This window comes from Apteryx rowi, unplaced genomic scaffold (assembly GCF_003343035.1).
Source record: "Apteryx rowi isolate R43461 unplaced genomic scaffold, aptRow1 scaffold_267, whole genome shotgun sequence".
NCBI classification, from domain to species: Eukaryota; Metazoa; Chordata; class Aves; order Apterygiformes; family Apterygidae; genus Apteryx; species Apteryx rowi.
The window spans coordinates 951,022-973,810 of NW_020449052.1; positions in this window are offsets into that span (position 1 = coordinate 951,022).

Here is a 22,789-nt window from a genome sequence, read left to right on the forward strand (position 1 = left end):
TCTCTGGGATTTATAGTTTTTCTCTCACAACTGAGAGATTCAGGCCTTCACACTTGCTTCACATTTATGTTTAAGTGACTGAACAACCAGAACAAGGGTATACAAAATACAGGTATGTTATGGCAGATTGTAAATAACATCTGTTTTTCCCAGCATGCAGTGGTTTCTTACAGTTGAGAAAATAAGTCACAAGTAGAATATCATAAATGATAATAAAAGACAGTTCAGCCACAGGCTGACTTATATTACAGCATGGCTTCAGTCTTTGACTGTCTTGTTAGCCAGCAACTGAAGCAGAGGTCTGAAAATCAGCAAGCTATAAAGCTACAGAAGCCAGAGAGCCAAGATTTTTTTTTAATGAAAGATATTCACCAAGTATAAGCCACAGAGAGCTTTAAATGACTGTTCCTTATACTGCAAAAAAGCAAAGCAAACATGAAACAATACCAACTGTTGGTAGGAAATGATGCTAGACATATTAAAAATTCTGTTTGCTTTTTAATGAAGGCAAAATAATCTCTATGATGACACTATGTATTACATAGAGGAACATGGTACCTGAGGGACAAAAGACAGACTCTTTCTACAAAGACCCTCTTTAGAATAGTTGCTTAAAATTAAATAAGAAATAATATTTAAGTCTTACTTTCAAAGTAAAAAAAATCTTAGAAAACCAACAATCTGGAATCTCACCACTGGGCATGATTTTTCCTTGTCATCTGATTCTCAAGTGGAGAAGGAAGCATCTTTGAAATGAGTGATACTATGCACTGATAAAAAATCTGCTCAGAAACACAGATTTGCTATTAACAGCTATAGGATCAAGTGTCTTGAAGACATGATATGATTCCCTTCCCTTCTCTTCATTTCCATTTCCGTTTCCATTTCTGGTTCAATTTCCTTTCTTCAGATACCCCTGACAGATGGTATACTTTGTCTTAAAATGGAGAAAAAATTCTAATGACTCTCAGCTGAGTCCAGAAAAAAAAGTAGAATTAGAGATGACAGAGTAATGACATAGAACTCAGCACGTGGCCTGTTTATCTGGAGCTCAGCTGAAAGCTTCTCATTTGGTGGCACAACACTGGACCTGCCTAAACTAACTTCAGATGTTCTCTCAATACATCTGTTCTAATTCAACCACAGCTAGTGAATTTGAAACAGGAACTGACTCAGGAATGTCTGCTGGATTATATTCTGTGGAAAGTTCAGCTACATTATTGTCACAAAGGTCCTTTCTGTCTTTAAAATCAAGAGTAGAGGAAAGAGAGTGTGAGAGAAAAACTGTAAATCCCAGTAGAGGTTCTGTAGCGTTCTACAGAAACTTTCTAATATTGTGTCCAGGTCGCTCCATACTTCACAGGTAGGAGTCAAATACTAATTCCTAAAATGGGACTGTGCTTGTTGGCCCCAATGCTTGTTGACCAAAGGAGCTGGTCCTCGGGACAAGTGATACAGAGTGGCTTTTGTCCCCACTGCTCAAGGCTAAGCCCCCCACTCCCCCTAGAGCACATTGGCTGCACCTACCCTGTGTAACAACTGGTCTGGGTCTCAGGCAGTATTCCTGTGCCTTTCAGACATAATTGTTCTTTTTGTGTGCTATCTGCAGATGAAGGTGCCTGAAATAATATGAGAGTTGTGTTGCAGTCTATCAGAGAGATCTTGTAGCTGAAAAGTAATGTCATTTAATAGAAAGAAATTGTTCCATGAGAACTGGAGAATTTGTTTCCAATGGATCCCTGTCTCATTGTTAACTGAATTTTTAACTGAATAATACTAATAGATGTACCTTGCACACATCCCTTATAAACACCAGAAAATCTACATAGGAGATATGTCACAAATGCTCAAAATGTGGGAAAAGTTTGAATCATGCTTTGTGCTTTATTAAACACCTGAAAATCAACAAAGAAAAGAAACCTTAACTGAGGAGTAGATTCTCTGGTGTCTGTTAATGGCTGAGCTCACATAGGTGCCTTTTCCTAGAGTGGACACAGTAGCAAAATCATTCTTCTCTACTTGGCAATCTACTTCCATATAACCTGTAGCTCCAAGATCTCTAGTGTCTGTCAAATTTGATTAAAATTGGCCAAGGTTTCAAAAGCCCTTAGGCAGACAGATATATCTGTACATGAATAGTTGCATGTCTCTGCACACACATGCACACACACAAATGGCACTCTATTGGAGGAAAACCATTTCCAGCTTGGATTTGAAATGCTGTCTGCACTTTTATAACCAAATGGATATTGTTTTGTAAATAAAGATTAAAGTAAAGTAGATAAATAGTAAAGAGAGGGAATTTTATAGTGGAAGTATTTAAGGAAGATAGATCTGATAGCAGTGTTTAGAGAGCTGCCTGATTGCTTTTCGTGTTGCTGAAAGTTGAGATAGTCTTTGGATACTTGGTGACCTGCCAGCTGGCATCTGTAACAGGCATTTCTTTGTTCATACCACTTCAGCAACTTGCACCACTAGCTGGACTAGTAATACGTATCTGGTCATGCAAGAAGTAATGTACTTCTTTGTTTTAGATGTGTCACATTCACATTAAACTGTTACATTACACTCCACAGTAAGTTGATATGATACAATGAAATATTTGTATTGAAGCATGTGTAATAGATGAAAAAAGAAAAGATGTATAATACGTTAAAAGACAGATAACCTTTTGACTGTGGCTGTGAAGCAGAAGCATTACCTCCCTGTCTGTATGTGCTAGAATTATTTGCTTACACCTTTTTGCTTAGGTCAGCAGCTGGTAAAGGTCCTTGGGTGAAATCTCATCTGTTCTTCAGAAGGGAATGAGTGGTTCATTTAGCTGATTCAGATCTGAGTGACAACTAAATACACTGTTATCATTTTGGAAGAGGGGGTTCCTTGAATATTGCCATTTGCTCAAATTGTTCTTTTCTGGATGTGTTTCACTAAGTTGAACAAGAGTGAACATAGGTACATCAGGCAATGCTGTCTGTCTGGTTACAGATTCATTCCACTGTATTGCAAGCCATTACAGTGCTTCTTTTTTATTGCAGAATATCAGTTTTGGGGGCTTTTTTTAACATAGGTTTTTCTTATCTTTCTTATCCTGTTCTATAACCTTACTCTTTTAGGTCTTGATCTAATCTCTCATCATTAGAAACAAAGGAGGATATTCTTCACTGAATTGATAAATGTAAATATCAACAGTATGAGTGCTAAAGACTGAAGAAATGGGAGAATTTCTTAAGGGTAGACAATCTCTTTCACCTGGTCTATCCTAAAAAGTCATTCTGGAGCTCTGAGGTGGCTAGTGAAGAAGTCAGAAGAAATGTAGGTGTATGAATAATGTTAGTGCTATTTCATTGCTCACTGCTTGTGCGGGACAACACAAAAGTTAGCCTGACAGCTACACGAGCAATTGTAAATGACCTCCCAGTCAGTTCCCTGATTGATAACATCACTCCAGTGAGTTAGGAAACAGATTTTTATAGGAAAAAATCTATAGAATTGTGAAGAAGCATCTTCTGTTGCCCTCCTTGTAGTTGATCTCTGTTTTCTGTTACTTTCCTACAGCTGGTTCTTCATGCTGCTGAGGTCATTCTGTAGCTATTCATGATACTGAAACCCTATTTAAGAGTGGAGCACAAGCCTCAGAAATTTCTGACCAGGTATCAAACTGGCCATTGACTCTGTTTCAGTAGTTTTAGCCCCATTTGGCCTTTCACTTACAAGTCTCCTTCAAGCTCTAACTTCAAATTTATCTACACTTACAGATATGATGTTGACTGCTCATTTGGATATATCTAACTAGTTTTACATGTGCTGCTTTTGATATTGGTAAAGCAGCTGCTGGAGCACAGAGCTCAGGATAAGGGCTAGTAAAAGAATCTCTTTCACTCTTTTTTATCACTTGCTGCTGCAGACATTTGCTRTAGATTCTTGAGGTTACCTGTGAGGACCTCCATTCTCAGTGGTTTTGTTTTGCAGTGGTTCTTGYAAGCACCTTCAGTTTGGGGTTTTTTTTTTTCCTTTTGATGACTTCAGTGGAAGTTTGTGTGTTGCTATCCAAAGTACATAYTCCAAATACATGCAAAGCTTCTGCCTGATTTTGATTGAGTTAACAGCTGGAATATAATACATTAGTTTCTCAGCTGGTGGTGAAGTCTTTCCATTAAAGGTGAGCAATTTAAGATAGGTGATGCTTTTCAAAGGTGTCTAGTTTCTTGTCTAATGTCATTGTGAATCACTAACCCTTGCAACCTTATGTTGACATGCTTTGGTGCTATATATCTCTATACCTGTAGACTGGTGAGTTCAGCAATTTCTGTGCCCTGTATTTGATGTTACTCCTTGCTTGAGCTCTCATCTGACCATGTCGCCCTGATAAGCAAATCAATGTCTTCTCTGTATGATGGTGCTTGTTAACACATGGTTTTGAAGGGCATTTATTTCAGTGTGACTGCTCAATACATCACTGCATCTTGAGTAATTTATCTGGATCCCTAATTGATGTCAATGTGTCTGGTCAGCTGAGAAGGGGAAGGGAGAAGAGGTTTGCATTGTTCCGGGGTTTTCTTGCTGTCTGGCAGATTTCATGTTTCATTTTATACATGTATTTTAGAAGGAAAAGGTTACTTCTAAGAATTAGGTCAGACACCAAGCACAATACTGGAGTCTCTTGGATTTTGGTTGGTAAGTTCCTCTCCCAGGCTTCCCTGCTGCTCTTTCCATTCTTTGGTTGTCTCTCCTACTTTGGCATTAATGTCACCCATCACAAAGTCTAAGTTGTGTTTTGGTATTCTGTCAATCACACTTTTGAGGCAATTGTAGAATTTGTCCTAGTCACTGTGTTCCTCTTTCAGAAAACAGCTCTGTATAATTGACATCTTAGGAACCTGGTTTGGAATCTGGCGTATATGATGCACTGGCTGATAGCTTCCCAACTGAAGAATGATTTTTCCACAAAATCTGTCATGGTGAATGCTATCCGTTTTGCATGTTCCTTGTCACACAGATGGTTCAACTTCCAGTGGGTTCAGATATAGGCTATTTACCTTTACTATTTACTTTTACAAGGGATCAGGAAAAAGGAATAAAGAAGAGAATACCAGTGCCTTTGGTAGGGGTTTGTGCTCATGTGGAGGGAAAAGTACAAGAAACTCTTCTCTGAAAATCGTCAGGACAAACCACAGCCCCCAAATGTTCACATTACTCCAGAAGCTCCTATGCACATGAGGGCATCCAGAAAATCATACAGTTCCCATATCAGATAGCTGGTCAGATTGTCCAGTGTGCTGTGAATATTTCCCTACTTTGTGAGGCACTGCACTTCTGCAAAACTCTTGAGGATGGTATGATTCCTTCATTTAGCCCTATTTTGGATGAAACTACAAACTTTGTCAGAACAGTGAATTAATAAAGAGCCACACAGACCCTGAAAATACAGCCATGACAAGGAAATAATAACATAAGATTCTGCTTAGGAAAATGCAAGTGATTGTATTGTAGGTAAAAATCATTTGAACACAAGACTAAATGTGTGAGTGAAAACCAGAAAGCAGTAATACTGAAAAAAAACCTTGGGGAGTAAGGCATAGTGTGCTAAACATGAGTTTTCATTGTTATAGTGCTGGGATAATCTTGAATGCTACTTTGGACTGCTGACTTAAAGGCATTTTTTTCTGAAGAAACTTTGGTGAGTCCAYCTCGAAAACTGAAGTCAGTCCTGGCCAGTCATTCCATATCAAGAAAAATATCGCCAATTTAGAAAACAGCTACACAACTGATGAAAATGTTGGATGGACTGAGGCATAGAAGTAAATATATAAGCTGCTGCTTGATTAAGCAATGACAAAGGTCATAGCACAGTGGAGGAAAAGAAGGGAATGGTATAACACGTTATACCATTTATACCCATTTATATGGATATAGACATCAAGGAGAAAGTGTTCCTTGTGATTACCATGCATTTTGTAATTAACACTCATGGACTGAAACTATAAAGAAAACCCTTAAAATGGTTATTGCAAAAACTCTGTGTTTGCTAAGCTGTGAAAAATTCTTCCAAAGGAATTAAAAAGGCTTTAAAAACTGAAATGTACTGGCATAAGTAAAGAGAGGATAATCTCACACTCACAGACAGACAGACTAAATAATCTTTGGTCTCTTTCTTCTCTTGCTTTTGAGATTCTGGTAGCAATGCCTATGCAGTATATGTCTGTTTTAGTTTTCTGTTCTCACTGTGGTATTCTTTGGCCTGTTTTGCTTTTTGAGTAGGAACTCAAAACATGTAATAAGTTCAGTGTTAAGGTACTAGTCAAGTAATCTTCATATACATTTTGCCTGAAACAGAAAAAGTATTTGTAAATAGGAATAAATTATCCATCTTCTCATTTTATATTAGCTACAAAATATTTCTGGCTTTTCTTTGTAATTTATTTTATGATTTTTAAATAAATATCACTCAAAGACCAAGAAAAGCTGCCTGTCTAATAAGATAGACTAGTTTATTTCATAAGATGTGGAGAATCCATAAATGCAATGTCCATTATAGTCTCTTCAGCTGGCARGAACAAACATGATACAGCCTTTGGCATTATTTTTGACAGTACTAATATAATTGACTAGGGGACAGGGTAATCTAACAGCAACAGCTTTGGCACGTTACAGTGAAGCCAAAAAAATTGGAGCAGTTAGTTAATATTCTCAGCCTAACCTTCCTATAACCACATTAACTCTAGAACCTCTGTCACTCATGAGCGATATTCAGAGAGAATTTGATCATGAGAGGAGGAGCACTGATGTGAGTGAGACAATGGTCTGCAGCTCAGGTGAGCCGCACTGAGCTCCCAGTATTGCCTCAGACTTCCTCCATGAACACAGGTAAATCTCTGCCTGTGGTTTACATCTCCTGTTTCTGAATGGTCAGCAATAACTCTTCCTTTCTCACATTCTAAAAGGCCTTCTTCGTTAGTTTTCTGAGCAAGAGCTGCTTTCACAAATGCAAAAGCAGCTAACAGCTGGATCAAGTCCACTGGCTGACAATTAGCATGTTTTGTTCAAGACAAAGTGCTGGCTCTATCTGCCTGTACTGTGATGTGCCTACCAGCAGCCAGTGTTGTGTGAAGCTGCAAAAGCATCACATGCACCACCAATCCTGTCTCACCAGTTAAGAGGGTACCATGCAGTTTCTGAACTAAAGAATCTTATTTTTTTCCTGGAAAAAATATTGTCCTAATGTAAGAATTTGATATCACTATAGTTGGGAAAAGAATAGTTGAAAGGAGAGAGAAAAACATATGCTGTGTAGTTTGTGCAGTTCACTTAGGTACTGCATCTAACAGTTAAAAAGGATTTTGAATGGAATTAACAAACTTTTGCAATATATTTTTTTTCCCCTCAAATCTACCTCCTTCTACCTTTGTGGTGACTTGCAATATCCCATTTCACATGCATTTTGGCAAACACTGATGCTGATGTCTGTTGGGTTTGCTGCGTTTCATTTGAAATTAAAAGGAAACAAGTCCTGCAGCCTCAGYTGACTGTGATGTGAGGGTCAGAAATATGCCTTTTCTATTTATTGGCTGTGCCAGTCCCAGTCAACCATAATTCTCATCTCCAGACTCACTCACCAGCCTCTGCCTAACTGAAATGCTGGTCCCTATTTAAACTAGGCACCTCATCTTCCTGCTTTTCAGGAGTTTTTGCCATCATGTCAGAGTGGATGAGAGGATATGCTTTAGTAGAAGTTCTCATTAAACAGATGAAAATAGGTTTTATGCCTAGGAAACAGGCTGAATGAAATATTTTGATATTTTTTGTTTTGGCCACACTCCCTTTAGCTGATCCGGTGCGATCATGAAGATTTACTTAGATAGAGGCTCAGGGTATTAACATTTCAAATGTAAGTGACATTAATTGGGTTCTACATTCTGTATTAAAAATAAGAGATTGTTAATGTAGTTACAAGGATTTGTGCACTACTAGGGATGCCATTATATGTGTAAACTACATGCAGTATGTGTTTTTATTACTGTTTCCAAATTGACTTTAGGTGAAAGCACAGCTGGGTGCTTAACACAGTGATGCAGAGGAAGCAAGCATTTAAATATGCAGCTCCCACTTTTTGAAAATTGCACTGCAATTTGGAAAGTGCATTCTCTCTTAGGAAAATTAGGCCTTAAAGTCCTGCTGCAGATGACTGACAGTGCCAGCTCTCCATCAGTCTCCCATTCCTCTGATCACTGGTTAATTCTCCATTTAGATGGCATGACTAAATTTCATATTGTCTGCTCACACAGAAAAAAGAAGTAATGTCTGCACTGTCTTTGTGAAGATATCGAGCAGTAAAAATAACTGTTGCATTAAAGGTCTTTTTTTTACAAATATATGCTTGTAAATGATGGCGCAAACCTCCTCTCAGTGGTGTCAGTAACAGCAGCTGGAGGATCGAGTTGGCTCTTGAAAAGCTACATGAAGAATCTCACTTTGGAATTGGAATTTGGTCTGTTTTAACAGAGATGCTGGCTCCCTCAATATTTGTCTTGCAATAGGCAGAGGAAAGTTGCCTAAGTTTAGTGATCAACTAAGGCTGCAATTTCCACCAAAAGAAGAAGCTCTCCTTCCCACTGCTCCTGACTGGGCATCTGTATGGCCTATGCCACCTTTTTCTTTCTGTTGGTGCAACCAGCCACCTGGCTGTATGATGAGCCATAGTGGGAACATGATACACATTGAAATTAACTAGGAAAAAAAGCCCGAGCTTTTAATGAGAGCAGCTTCATGATCCAGACCATGCCATGGCCGCAAAAACATTGCTAGCACTGGCACAAGAGAATGCGTGCTAAGGTTGAAGGAAGTGTGGCCACCTGTTCTGGTAGAAGCTTGGATTTAGACTGCCTTCAGCTGATCATCACACTTTMATAGTGCAACTTCATATCATGCTGACTGTGATCTAACTGCAGCACCCCAAAAGGGTGGTCCCATTCTCTTCTCCCTTCCTTCCCCTTCCCACTCCACTGAGTGACCATGTGGTGACCTTGAGCAGCTTGCTAATCCACTGCGAAACTAATCCATGCTCCATGGCTGGGCTACTGCGCAGCTGCACAGCCTCAGGAAGATGCATGTGATGGGAGGAAGCTGCAAATCTGCTCGCCAACAGTAGCTGCACTTAAAACACATTAAGTGCAGAGTGAAACCACGCCCTTGAAAAACAAAGGTGGGCTCACATTTTTCATACAGGTGGCCACAGCTCCCCCAAAATGTTTCAGGGCTTCACAAGATAACCTCTTCCCACCCCAGTCTAGATAACTTTCTTGTGTCAGGATAGCATCTTCACTTTAAGGAGTGTTAAAGTCCTTTTTCAGTCCTTATTTAGCAGGGTTTTGTGCTGGATAGAGCAAGGTGTGCATGAAGCTACTTATTTGATTTCTACATGTGTTTGATCCTCCCAGAAGCTAAATTATGTTTAGACCCACTTTAAGACTGGCTGGCTGGAATGGTGCTTGCGAGCTTTAGTGGAAGCCTGACTTAGTCAATTTCCAGCTCTGTGTAGCACTCTATAGATGCTCTATATTTTGTATCCTTATTCACTTATTTCTTTATTGTATGTGGCTGATGAGGTCAGTGGCACTTAAGGACTCTCATGTCCCTCCCTTTTTTTTAACTAGAGGGGAGTCATAGCTTCTTTTCTTTTGAAGGGAACCTGCATAAAGATTTTTATCAAGAAAGGTTTCTAAAATAAGGGAAGGTGATAGAGTCCTGGGTGGTCAGCTGGAGAGAGCTCCTTTATTGCCAGAGATAGTAAGCAGAGATCATCAAAACCTTAGTAAATAAATGCCCAGTAAATGACTAACAGGAAAATAATAATAATAATAATAAGCTGTACCATTAGCAATGCAAAAGCAGTGCTCGCTGTTGTTATTGAGAATTTTTTGTTATTTTGTTATTTCTCCTCCTCTTTCCCAGTTCTAATTCAGCTTTAATATTTCATAATGTTTTGCCAGCAGAAAAAGCCTCCATACATCAAAGTGGGTAGTGAGTGGCTGGGACGAGGTTCTGTCGAAGGAAGAGAATGGGACACTCAGCGTTAGGAGGAAGTGCTGTGCACTTAGAGACGAACAGTTTTATTTTAATCCTTTCATCTACTTCTTTAGCTCCTTTTTGTTTCAGCTGCCATAAACACTTGCTGTGGAGCCAATGTTCAGTACTGAAAGGATTTCTCTTTTTTTTTGTATTCCTCTCATTTCTGTTGAAACATGACACTCAAATTGGAAATAGGAGCAGAGATCAACAAACCCTGTCAGCTCTTGTCAACCCAGGTGTAACAGTGTGATCTTCTTAAATTGCTGCTAATCTGCCAAAGATCTCTTTATCTGCAGTCTCCATCATGCTGTTTGCTCACATTTGGTTAACACTTTAAATTTCCCTTTTGGAGGTGTCACTGTTTGCCATTTAGCAACTAAGAAGAACTGTGAGAGCAGTTTAAAGCACATGGATTTGGGAAGCCAGAAAAGCTGATTAGCTATTCAGGGAGAATAATCTTATTGAAAGTAGTAAGAGCTGTATAAAGAATGCTTTTCCCTTTCCTCGTAACAATCTTCTAATTATGTTGTCAAGCTTGCTGTCGTGTTCTCCCCCTGTGCCATTAAGAAACCGTTTTCCAAGTTAAGAAAGAGATTTCCAGATCGCGATGATGTTTGCTGATTTTTTTTTATTGTTTAAAGAATCTGTGTGTATTAAACCAAACATTAAAAAATGATTCATGTGCAGCATAATTATCTGAGATGAGGCGCTTGAGGAAGTGGTGGTGGGGAGAGAGGTGGGGGGGATGTTCTGGGGTTTGGTGAGTTTGGTATTCCATATCAGTGCCAGAGGTTTTCACCTCTGTGACTGGGATCTGCGTCTGCCCAGGACCTTTGTGACTAAAATACAGTCACAAATCGATAGTTGCTGAAGGGGTCAGAAGCAAGGCCAACAGATATCTGCAGCTGCAGATTTCTGAGCAAAACTGAACAATATTCCTGGTAGATGGATGGACAAGTTCAACTGTGCTCAAATCCACTCTTTCATTTTACTGCTCTCTGTATTTTGAGGGGAGGAATAGGAATTTTGAAAGGATTCTGAGTAGGAAAAGGTGCAGTTTTTCCACCTTATGGCTCATCCCCATAGGTCTCACATGCAGCAGGGCCAATGCATCACTTCATGAACCTAACTGGTGTTTATAAATATTCCCTTCAAGCTGGATGCTTGGTTATTTACCTAGCGGCACAACATGGATCTATTTACTGTTAAAAGCACATTGCTGGACACCAGTACAGTATCATACAATTAAAATTAACCCCACTACTGGCCAAATGAAAACCAAACCTGCTAAATGGCCTTATTAATTGTGAAAATTATATCTCACAAATCCAATGGTTTTGACTGTAATATTTTACTACTAGAGTAGCCATCCATTTGACTGAATATGGTGTTAATGTATATTCATTCACTCTTGCTGCTGGGTGCCCAAATGAAAGTTCAAGATCATATTCATAGCTGGTAGAATTACAAGATGTATAGAGGGATATGAACTGTAAAATAGTTTAGGAAAAACTGCAAAAAAGTCTGTCAGAAATTAAGAAGATTTGTAATGGAAACCTGTTTTGTTTGCACTTCACTTAAAGTTCGCTAAATATTTATGTAAAACGTTCTGGGGTTGACAGATCTGCATTTTTAGATGAAACCATAGTATTTTGGTCCCCTGAGATGTAATTCATGTTCCTTTCATAGAGGTACATCCTATGTACTTTATTAGCAAATGCAACCCGTGCTAGTGTGTAAGTAAAATCCTGGTCTCATTGAATTTAATAACAATGATGATACTAATACTTAGCACAGAATTTGCCTATATAAGTGAAAAGCTAGGTGTGTCTTAAGGGCTTGACAAATAGGAAGAAGCTGATATATATTTGATATATACATAATATATGTATATATGTAGTTCTTGTAGTAGATAAAGCTAAGCTTTGCTCCCATAAAGTATGCACTTACAGTGGGAATTAATTTTTTCTACATAAAATTATCTCTTTTTTTTTGTCTTCTGAGGTACTATAATCACAATGGTGGGAAACAACTTGCCAGAAGTATATTGCTGTTCAGATACAATGTTATTTTAGAGAGTATGAATTTTACGTAGATTTCTGGCCAATATTATACTTGACAAGGCCCTCAATAAGATAACTCTACCATATATTCTTTCAGCATGTGACCTCCACCTTGACGCCCATATTTGCTAGTCAGGGAAGGTATTGGTGTTTCATGAGAGCAAGTTTCTGACCTGTATTAAACCCAGGATTCGTATTCATATAGAACCAATCTCCATGTCCTGTTCTTCCTTTCAATGGTAGAAGTCAGGATTCTTTTCAAGTAAAGCATCTCCTTTACTTTCCATATGAATGCCTAACCTGAAGAATTATATCAAGTTCTGAACTGTTGCTTAAACCTAGTGAAATGTGCCACAGCCTGATCGTAAATGATAGCTGAAGGGTAGATATTCTGGGGAATACTGCGGATTGTCTGGGCCRCTTTGTATATAGTCTTTGGTCCATTCTGCCTGCCAGTGTCTTTGGGAACATTCTTCAAACAGGGTGTCATCCAGTGCAGTAGTAATGTAGAACATATATGTCAGCCTACAGAAAATCTCAGATTGGAGGGTATGGAAAGCATAGCTGAAGCTGACAGGCACGTTGGCTGCCTTCCATTCAGGAGAAAAGAAATTGTGCTCTTTCTTGGAGTTTTAACAAAAGGAGATTGCAGTTAGTGCTGACTTTCTTTTAAAACATCTATACAGTAAGCAGGCTGCCATATAAACATATATTGTCTGCTTCCTACTTCGCCTTTCATTCATTTCCTCTGCCTCCCTCCTCCATACCATTAATGAGAGCTCTTCCTGAAGAGGTAAAAATAAGCTTTTCCTTATCATGCAATAGCTTGATATTCTGATCTTTCACAAGCTGCATCACTCTTGACCCAGACTATATAACTGATTTTGATTATTCACAATTTATGCATTTCTCCAATGAATCAAAATTTCTAAACATAACCTAGATTTCTCACAATTATTAATATCTTACACCCCGAGTCCCCAAGTTACAGGAGGATGCAGTCTCTGATCTGAAGAGCTTGTTTTCTAATTTGATCCAAGACATAGATGAGCATGAATGAGGAAAGAAGAGAAAGAAAGAATAGCAGGCTCCTAGTCATTACATAGGTTAGTAACGTCACAGCTTGATGATTTTGAATAATTTTCAGGTATTCCTTTAATAAATGAATAAATAATGATTGTTATCATTACAGAGCTGTTCCACCATTACTTTTGGCTGAGTTTTTTAAGTATCACTTCCAAAGTTGTTCTTGAAGAGCAAAGGAATAGAGGGCAGGAGCAAAACAAGAGAGGTGTTCCCATGTGCATGGAGTATCACATATAGAGTGTAGAGTTCTGTGGGAGAACCAAACAAGTGGATCTTGAAAACTATTCTAATGAAAACAACAGATAAAGTGAATCTGCCATAAAAGTCAACACAAGTAGGGTTCAACAAGCAGAATTCAGGAAAGGTTCAGAGGCTGAGGAAAAAACCCTTTTGTTCAGTCCACCTTGGATCACTGAAGATAAGAGAGATGATGCATATTGTAGTCATAAAATAGCAAGGGCTATCTCACACAATTCATGAGTTTCCTTGCATCAGGGTATATTGGGGCTTGATCCATACTAGTCACCACTCCTGCCTACACTGTACTACTTGTTAGGCTAAACTGGAACTGTCCTCATTGAGCTACTGATTTGTAAAAGGGAGCCTTCCAAGAAATCAGGCTGTGGACCTCTTGCCTCTCCTTACCTGGCAAAAGACAGATGGAAGTTGATAGCGCAAAGGGCCAGAAGAGAGAGACAGGGTACTGTCAGATTGAAGAAGGTCAAGAAGGTAGAAGAAGGGCAGTCCTTATCACTACACTCAAAAAAAGCACATATGAATGAGGTCCAGATAAAATGCAGAAAGCAGAAAGATTAGGAAGGAGCTAGAATTTCATTATTCTCATGCTGGGTTACTGCTAAAAGTTGAGCTGAAGGCTGACAACAATAATTGTCCATGGGTATGTGCTTGAGGACAATGTTACCATCAACCCTAACTATGGGAAAGATCAGCTTCACCTAACTGTAGTCATCCAGAAGTCAGGTGTCTGGTCTAATCTCTGGAGACAGATGAAGCCACTTCCAGAGCAATATTTATTTCATCTTGCAGGTAGGTTGTATTCATCAAGAATAGAACAAAGGTGGACAATGAATTTAAAGAGCCCTCTTTCTGCAGGGTAAGCCGCTTAACTTGCAGATCCAAGTAACTGTTTTTGTTCTTGTATTGTCTGCTTCCATAATACACAGAGAAACCTTAAAAAATGTGCTGTGTATCAGATCTTAAGGTTGTTTTTTTTTTTTATTTTACTAAAGAACATTGTGTAGACAGTATGCAAGTTGTATTTATTTGTACACAGCTACAAAAAACTCTCTCCTGTTTCTTGTGGCTACAAAGAGAAAGTATCAGTTAAAAGAAAGCTAAGATCAATAAGTGCAGTTTTTTGAGATAAAATAGTTTGTAAAACAATTTGCAGCAAAAGCTGTGACCACAGTTAGACAGGTACCTGATTATTAATATTCCATTACAAACTAATTTCAGAAGAGGCCCCAGGAGACACTGCAGCTACTTCCACTAAAAAAAATCCCCAAGCCTGCAAATGAGATATCTTCTTATTTAAGCACTAGCCAATGCCTGCACTTTGCATCAATATTTCTGAAAGGTTACATCATGGTGAGAAATCAACAGAACATCTTTCTTACTCAGCTGGTTGTTCTCATTGACCTGTTGTGCCCTGTGATCCTCCAGGAGTTCAGTGCACATACCACTGCCTTCACACTGGGTGCAGCTTCCTGTTCTGAAGGGCTATTTAGAAATGACAAGTCTTATCAGAGAGAAGAGGGGGAGGGGAGAGAGGGAGAGCTAATTTTCACAGTGTACAACAACTCTCTGCTGGACTGGTCTTATCAAATGAATATYACTTTGGGCAAGGTCTATGTGAGAAATGTCAGAGAGTGGGAAAGTCTCAGTTCTTGTACCGGACAAGGAAATGTGTAGGGAGCTGCAGAGAGGCAATGCATCAAACTGGAACTTAGTTTTCAGTGCCTAAGGTGAACCAAAATGATTTCAAGCTTATGGGTTTCCTGCACACGTGTGTCTCTAAGGAGCTGGTGGCAGTCCTACCTGTTCCAGCTAGAATGTGCATACCTGGAGCACTGTCTTTCCTGGTGTTTGCTTTTATTTTTTATTTTAAAGAACAATGAAACAGGTGCATCAGTCTGAACTTCTTCATATTAACTTCTTCATATTATCTCCTGAAATTTTCTTTGCAGGATCCCCCTACTTAATTTGCTTTCCTGTGCGTCATCTCTTTGGCTGGACCAAACTATAACTGCAAGTCAAAGTCCTAGCATTAATACACTGCTCCTGAGCAAGGGGTCATGAGTCCAAATGGGGTGACAGACTTAGCAGTGCATCTGGAACCCACTTTGTCACCAGAGATGAGGTTATGTTCGGAAAGCTTAGAAACCACTGCATTATGTCCTCAACTGGTGAAAGTTCACTGTTTAGGAGCACAGAGCTCTATCCTAGATTTCCATTAGTAATATAGCAATATTAACATGCGCTTCATGAGTAAGGTATCATTTTTTAAGTAGTTTACATAAGGGAATACATATTTTCTAGTTCATGCAGAAAGGCCTTCATTTTTCTTAACTTGCTACTACTACTGTCAAAATTAGAGCTATAAACCCATGTTTCATTGCCTTCTCCTCAGCCCTCTCACTAGCACTGTTATTGGGCTATTATGGTAAGATCCAACTCCAGATTCAGTGTATTGGAAACATAGTCAGTATGGTCAACAGAATTTAGGTCACTAGACAAAAAAGACAGCTACATGTGGTCAGCCAAAGTAATCTCTAGGCTCCATTGACTGGATGTCCTATACATAATGAAAGCTTAGGTACCCACATCCCTTGTAGACATCTGCATTGTAGACGCCGGCATTTAGATGTGTAACTGTGAAGCTGAATGCCACCCCTGGATTCCAAAAATTGTCTCCAGCTTTTCTTACAGAGCAGCTGCTGCAGGTAGATCACCTGCTTGGGTGAGGTGGAGAACATTTTCCCCAAGCTGCTTCTCCTACAGTTTGTTAATCAACCCGTCAAATAGCAAGGTCATTTGCCTGGTGTCATGACACAAACTGGAGAAAGCCGTTATCTTTATTGCAGTATCACAAAAAATGCCTTCATCCTGTGCTTTTGGTCAGGTTTTCTAGCAGAAGTAGGATCAAGTTGTATTATTCTACATAAACATGAAGAAAATCRAACGTGACTCATATTTCAAAGCAGTGACACCTAATTTTTCAAGGCTTTTCTTTGCTCCATTTGAGTTATGCTACCCAACCTAAAGGCAACATTTAGTATCATCATGCCTGTGCATAGGTGGAAAAGTTTTGGTGGTTGAAATTCCTCACTAAGTGAAGTGGTGAACATTGTACAAACCCTGGAAAAAGAGGGAGAGAGAGCAGTAAAAATCCTTGCAACATGAATTAAGTTGATGCATCCAAAGTCTTACCATCCCAGTAGAATGTCTCCTAACTATATCTATCTACCAACCTAATGTGTTGTTAACCTTCTAATGGCATAACAAGTATTTCTGTTGTGTGTATTTATGGACTTTTTTGTTGTTTAGTTTCACTAAACAATTATCCCTAAGGTGACTCAGTGATGGGAGTCATATGAAGTATCTACACAGACTTGCCYAGAGTCAAGTTAATTTGTGTACTGAACTTCTCTTTGGAATGTCCTCTTGGTAACTGTATTCAGAAATGCATCTTGATCCTTGATGTCTGGGGTTTGTTGTTCTTCACTTGCTTCTTTGCATAAGCATTTGGTATTGCCGTGGTTGGAAAGCCACTAGTATTTGCTTTCCTCTGCCAGAAGTGGAAGAAGTAAATAGGGTCTGCACAATGTATTTTCAAGTATACTAGTTAAACGTCAGTCCAGAATAAATGATCTATAACAACACTTAGGGGACAGTGAGAGAGAAATAAATTCTTTCATCTCTCCTTCCCCACCATTTCTATATTCCATTAGTTAAACCTAAATCTGTCCTTGCTCAAAGTTAAGCTTGTTGACAAGGTCATTCTTTCTTAGGTATCTTTCACAGGCCCTTTGAGAGGAGTCCACAGAATACACCCATGTTTCCCAAGCTGAAAGCCACTGCTCTATGGACATGATTCAGCTCCCATCCATGTTTCTGGTAAATTTTACTTAATTTACTTTAATAAGAATTGAGTTTAGACACTTCAGCTTCCCTCCTACAATACACATTTCCATGGCTCGTTGGTGGACTCCCCTGGCAAGGATGAAAGTCTATTGGTTATTCTAGATTTGTTCAGGGTAGTGAATGAGTTTTGTAAATTTCTGAGGGTGCTTTTAACATTAATGTCTGTCTACACTAGTTTCTTCATCTGGCTCAGGAGTGCATTTTTAAAGGAAATCCTCCAGTCATCCTGATTTYCTATGTTTCAGTTCACATCCTGGAGCAATCTGGGGCTGTACAAAATTGAGTTCCTTTGGATGAAATTTTGTCAGAAGATAGACTCCAGGAGCACATCTAGTGCACTGCAGCCACTAATGGAAGTTTAGTCTATGGGACCATCCTAGAGCTAGTGTGACGCTACCCCACCACAAAGTGCTAATAGTGTGGACACTGCATTGTCAGCTCCAGTTGTTTTGTTGTACCAATCCGCTCCTACTGCACCAAACTATTTGCTAATGTAGATACAAACATATAAGGTCAAATAAGAGGCTACTGACCTGTGCTTCACTGACATCAGCAGCAGCCTTTTATAACTTTGCCTATATCAGATGTCTGGGGATAAGCACGACAGTCAGTCTCTATTTCCAGCCCTCCTAATACGTCTTAATTAAACTGACCTATGTATAAAAAGTAAGCATCCCATATTGCTCTAATAATGTAACATTACTAATGTATCTTATGTGACCATTTCAAGTTTTTTTTGAAAGTCATGCCTCCTTCCTTCAAAACTATTGTACTGTATTGATACCAGCACCATTTCTTTGAAAGCCATGCAGCACATCCAGGTTGTTTCCTTGCTTGATAGGAGAGGTGGTGGGAATTTCCATCTGAGCAATGAAAACCAATTAATCAAACAAAGCCTCCTGAATCATTTTCTACTTTTAAAGAATCAGAACAGTGCTTAATCTTTTATGAGGAAGGATACCTAGATGAAAAAAAAAAAGGAATTTTAATCAACCGAAATGGACATTTTTGGCTTCCTGGCTGCCCACCTTTGAGGGCCCTTGGCACTTTTTTCTATCCAGAAAAAAAAAAAAAGGCGGGGAGAATCAAATCTGGCAAGGATTTAGCAGGCAGACAGGCATATTTCATTTTTCTGGCGGAAAATAMTTTTATTTCTCTTGGGAAAAATTTGAACTTTTATCTCATAAAAAGTCAGTTTAAGAGAAATGTATACTCTGCTGGAAAATATTTCAGTGGAAGTTTCCTGACGAGATCTAAGTAGAGGAGAAGTCTGTGGCAGAAGATCCATGACTACTCTACATTGTAATATGGTATATTTGTGCATATATATTGGACTTGGAATGAGATGAAATAGAAGCCGCATTCAGCCCTTCCTTCCTCTCTCCCCCCCGACCGGTTTCAGAAACTTTATAAAGGGTTTCCCAAACTGCACATCTTTTCTTCCAGGAAGAAAGAGGCATCGTTGAGCTGCTGATGGCAAGAAGCTTCCCAGGTTCCTATGGAAAGGATGGGAAATGCTAATTGTGGTAGAAAAGGCAGTAGAAAGGCAAAAGAGGCAGACCTGATTTTGGAGAAGAGCAAAACAATTCGGAAAATGCTTTTTAACAACAGCTCAATCCTTACAAGTAATTCAGCCGAAAGAGGTGACTCCTAATGTAAGACCTAGGTAGACAGAAAACACTCAATGGCTAACACAGATCCTCCTTCCCAGTGTCAGTCTCTGTCAACACCCACAATAAGAAAATGTAACAACAGTTCAGAAAGCATTCCCAAGAAAGGGCAATGGAACACTTTCTGGGTACTATTCTGGGAGAATTACATGTGATAGTACCATCTGGCAACACCTGACCTCAGATATCATAAAAACATTTTGGATTTATAAGCCTGAATGTTTAAAGATGGTATGGAAGTAAGTGAACCTTTCAGCTGATGTCAGTGAGCCCTACACTAGACAAAGTACTCACAAAAAAAGAAAAAAWTTTTTTTTTTTTAATTTTATTCTCTCATTGAAAGAGCCAGACTCTGAGGCCAGAGGGAACACTGCAGTTACTTAGCTGAATTACCTGTTAATACCAGCTGTAGAACTTTTCCTAGAAACTGGACCAAAGCATGTCTTGTAGAGAGACCATTTTAAAGACTCCAGAGAATGATGAGCTCACTACCTGCCCTGGCGAACAGCTCCAGTGCTTAACTACCCTTACTGCTAGGAAAATTCGTCAGGTTTCCAGTTTGAACTTGTTTGGCTTAAGCTTACAGCCATTGTTATGCATTTGTCTGAAAGTCTGAATAGCTTCCCCTACACAACATCAACTCTGTCTATGATAATCTAAAGGCAATGATTAAGTTGCCTCTATACCCTTTGTCCAAAAAAACTGTGTAGTTTACTAACTGATGAAGTTTTCCAAGTGTCACACTGCACAGATTTTTTTCTCCACCCCTGGGTTTTTTCATGGCCCCTTTTTGAACTACTTTGAGTGTTTCCCCATAATTTGAGAAAGGAGGATACCAGATCTGGACAACAGATTTTTATAGGAGTCTAAGCAAGGCAAAAAAAAAAAAAAAAAAAAAGTTCTCAGTTTCTATTTCATACTTCTGTAATTATTCAAGTTTTACATAAGTCACAGCACAGCACATAAAGCTCAAGTTGAGGCAGTTATCTATGGTAAACCCCACCACCTTTGATTTTTCAGCATGGTCTTCTCTCATGTAAAAAGAGCTTGTATTGTACATTCCTTATGTTCTCTCCTAGATTACCAGTTGTAATGTTCATTCCCAGATGTGTTCATTCACATAAAGCACATATCAGTGGACAGCGCTTTAGCCAACTATCTGGTCTGCATGATTTCCTAACTTGCTAGTCTGTCATATGGGAAAATAAACAGAAAATTTGTTCTGCCATTACTTAAAACAGTGGTAACCAAATTAGGGTTTGAGTGAGGCTGCAACACATAATAAGTGTGCTTATGCATGTGTGAATGCAGAGTAGAGGGATGAGTCCTGACCTAAGTTAGGTTATTTGTACCAGAGAAGTATTTGTGAGCCTGACTGGAGTAGAGAGGCACAACCAGAAAAGTTTGGGAACCACTAACCTGTGTAGCTGATTAAAGTACTTTAATACTGTCAGACCAAGGACCATTCTCTATAAGCTCTGAAAATAATGCTCACTGATGCCTTCCCCTTTATAATCACATTTTAAGACCTGTCACTGAACCAATTTTTAATCCATCCAACATGAACCTGCTAATCCAATGCAATGTTAGTTTTTTAATCATGCAGTACTGTGTCAAATGCCTTGGAGAAATCCATGTAAACTGTGTCAACACAGTTGCCTTTATGAAGCAGACCTGTAATCTTGTCAGAAAAAACTATCAGGTTTATTTAACAATACCTGCTTTCTATGATGCCATACTGACTGGCATTAATTAGATTTTTAATCTCTAAATCTTTGTTGCTAGAATCTCAGATTAACTTTTCAAGAAACCAGTGAATCTATACTACTGTCTCAGGTCACTGGAAAGACTCCACTAAATAACCAAATTTCACTGCAGTCCTCCACTGTCCTGGAGTTCCCCAAATTTTAAGAAGTTTTCTTTAAATATTTTCAGTTATACAGCTCTTCTGATACCTCCTTTAAGACTTGTAGGTGAATTACTAATTATGAACGTGGCACCAACAGAAGACTTAGCACAATTTGAAAGAAGAATATTTGGTTTCACTAGTTTTTAACTGGATAAATGATTAACACATTTTAATTGCATCATTGGAATTACTTCTGTGATAAAGAAAGTAAAATGCCTGAAACAACAACTCATTTGGGCATAACTTTTATTAAAGCCCTCTGGGTGTGTGATTTATTCCATTTACACCAGCTATGATTCACTATAATACATATCCCATGAGAGAAGAAGCTAAAGAAGTCATTATTTAAATTTAACAACAACAAAAAAAAACCTTTTGTGGTCTCATCTGGAACAGTTTTGAAGGCAAAAAGAAAGAAGCAAGAATCAAAGTTCAACAAGACAGAGGTGTAACAATTGTTATAATTACAGCTGTAACACTGTAACAGATAGAGACAGTCAAATTATTTGCAGCTGTAAAGAGGCATCGTTTTACTGAAGGTGGCATTTTCCTCTCAGGACAAGCATGTTTGCAGCACAGAAGTGATGGGGGAAGAGAAGCAATTCAGTGCAGCATGGGTATAAGTGCAAGCTGCTGTCCTATCTACACCCACAACTTAATCAAGAGTGCCTCAGTGAGGAGGTACGGCTGTCACCAAGCCTTCTAAAAACAACCTCCCCAACCATCCAAAAGCCTCTACACTCCAGGGTGACTCTCTTTGCTCCTGAGCCTACTCCAAGATACCTTATTTATTCCAACCCCTTTTTCTTCCCCTGTTGAAAATCTTTTCCCAACTCTGCTGCCCTATGACTCCCATTCCTCCTTGTTCCTAAATACCTTTTCCATCTGATTTTGTAACTTGTCCCAGAGGCGCTTCTCTTTTCAGACTCCTGCCCTTTCCCTTTTACACATTGCTCCGGAAGCAGTGTCAGGGAGCAGCATGAGCAGAGCTGCTCCACAAGGTGGGATGAGCCAGGAGCTGAGGGTGACCCCAGTTCAGTCAGTGCCCTCGCCTACCTGGGTACAGTCTCACAGCGTCTGAGTAGGGTGGGCAGAAACAGGTGCTGGTAACAGCCCCAGGCAACAACAGTCCCAGACACAGCAAAGTGATCATTTAGGTCCAGGGTCCATCCAGGGAGTCCAGTGAGGAACAGCAGAGGATGGGGCTGGAGACAGGGCTACAACATAGGTCTGAGAGGACTATTCAGGAGACAGGGTTGGCAACAGGACAGGAGACAGGTAGATCTACAATGTAGGACCAAGGTCAATCCAAGAGACAGGGCCAGAGAGACAACTGGAGACAGGTACAGTTATGATATAGCTCAGGTGAAGACTTATGGCCCAGGGCTGAGCTGCAATGTAGCTTCTGGGCCCAGATGTGCATGGGGTGTTTGTGGAGATGCCAGATGAGGCTGGTCAGTGCAGTCAAGGCCTATTGGCACACTCCTGCCCCTTACGAGTTGAAAGTTTGTTATATTCAGATATTCCCAGGAGAAGCTTCCTTGTCTTCAGTTTTCCAGCTCTCCCTCCTGCCTCAGATCCATGACTTCAGAGGTTCCATACGTGCTACTCTTGCTCAAATTCCACCATCCTGCTCCTGCCATATTTCCACTGACTATCACTCTTGCCCTCCTGTCAATGACTTGCCAACTTGTCTTCTTTTCTACATGGAAGCAAAGCTTCAGCTCCTGCCATGATGTGTATTTCAAATACTGCAAAAACTGCAGTGGCTGCAGTTTCCAAAAATTTGCCCACAAAGTCTGGAGGACAGAAAAAGGAGATGGTCAGGAAAA